Raw genomic sequence first — 1,807 nt, 5'->3', positions numbered from 1 at the left:
GATCTCAGCTCACTGCAAGCTCCGCCTCCCGGGTTTACGCCATTCTCCTGCCTCAGCCTCCCAAGTAGCTGGGACTACAGGCGCCCACCACTGCGCCCGGCTAATTTTTTGTATTTTTTAGTAGAGACGGGGGTTTCACCGTGTTAGCCAGGATGCTCTCGATCTCCTGACCTCGTGATCCGCCCGTCTCGGCCTCCCAAAGTGCTGGGATTACAGGGTTGAGCCACCGCGCCCGGCCCATTCTAGCCTTTCTGCTAAGGCACCAGTTTCTCCAATTCTTTAATGTTTAACTTATACATGCATCAGAATGACAGTGAGGCGTTGGTGAGAGCTGCTCTGGTTGCTAATGGAGATCTGGCCTGCCACAGTGGGAGCAGAGCTTGCTCTAGGGCGCCCGGTGCGCTGGGAAGACTGCGGGCTCTATCCATTCTACTCCCAGGGCGGTTGTCGGTCAGGACCAGTGTGCTGTCAGATCCCACGTGGGATCCTTCCTGGAGCTTACACTATAATAGGAGGCAGCCAGTACTTGCAAGCATGGGGTCGCGGGAACTACGACCTCACCCAGGCCAGGCCACCTTTCTCTCAGGAAGGAGGTGTCAGAAGCCCCGCGTGATAGCGAGCTTCCGGGGACAGGGCTTCTAATGTGTTTGTCAGGTAAATAATGAGTGACAATCCGGCGAATTGTGGGTCAGCGAAAAAAGTCGAACTCTTAGATATTTGAAGAGATTTATTCTGAACCAAATATGAGTGACCATGGCCCCTGACACAGCCCTCAGGAGGTCCTGAGAACATGTGCCCAAGGTGGTCCAGGCACACTTGATTTTATACATTTTAGAGAGGCATGAGACATCAAATACATTTAAGAAACACATTGGTTTGGCCCAGAAACGGGGGACAACTCAAAGGCGAGAGGGGAGCGGGCTTTAAACATTTAAATGTTTAAATTTAAACCAGTAAATTTAAACATTTTCTGGTTGATAATTGGTTGAGTTTGTCTAAAGACCTGGGATCAATAGAAAGGAAATGTTCAGGTTAAGATAAAAGATTGTGGAGACCAAGGTTGTTTTTAAGTCTTAGAGAGACTGCTTTTAGAGACAGGCTGCCTTTAGACAGATATAGGCTGCCTTTAGAGACAATAGATGACAAATGTTTCATATTCAGATCTTTGAAAGGTGCTAGACTTTTAATCTCTTTAGGACTGGGGAGGCCTGGAAGAAAAGATCTAGCTATGTTAATAGAGATTCTTTACAGATGCGAATTTTCCCCCACAGAGGACAGATTTGCGTGGCCATTTCAAGATATGGCAAAGAAACATGTTTTGGGGTAAAATATTTTTATTTTCTTCCTTGTCTCATAATGTTATGCCAGAGTCAAGTTGGAAAGTAAGTCACGATATATAGAGTTAAATAAAACCCATTTGATGAGAATTTATGACTTGTAGGGCATGACTCCCCAGACCCTTTAGATAGGAATTTGGGTAAGGTAAAAAAATCAGACCTTAGTCCTCAGACACAAAGCATCTACAACTGCACCGTGGGGAAATCTGGGACTAAGTTAGAGTCTCTTGATATAACCACAAAACAAGGCACACTACCAAGTGCTCTGTCTTACAGATAGGAACTAAATGTCATGGGCTCAGGATTTTGAAAATCGTTCGTCTTATAATTAAGATACATGTAAGAAACATTTCATGCTATGGATGATTAAGAACTTCATACTTCGGGGGCCAGGTGCGGTGGCTCAAGCCTGTAATCCCAGCACTTTGGGAGGCCGAGATGGGCGAATCACGAGGTCAGGAGATCGAGAC

This window comes from Mandrillus leucophaeus, unplaced genomic scaffold (genome assembly GCF_000951045.1).
Source record: "Mandrillus leucophaeus isolate KB7577 unplaced genomic scaffold, Mleu.le_1.0 Scaffold265, whole genome shotgun sequence".
Lineage (NCBI taxonomy): Eukaryota > Metazoa > Chordata > Mammalia > Primates > Cercopithecidae > Mandrillus > Mandrillus leucophaeus.
Note: the sequence above shows the minus strand (reverse complement) of the source record.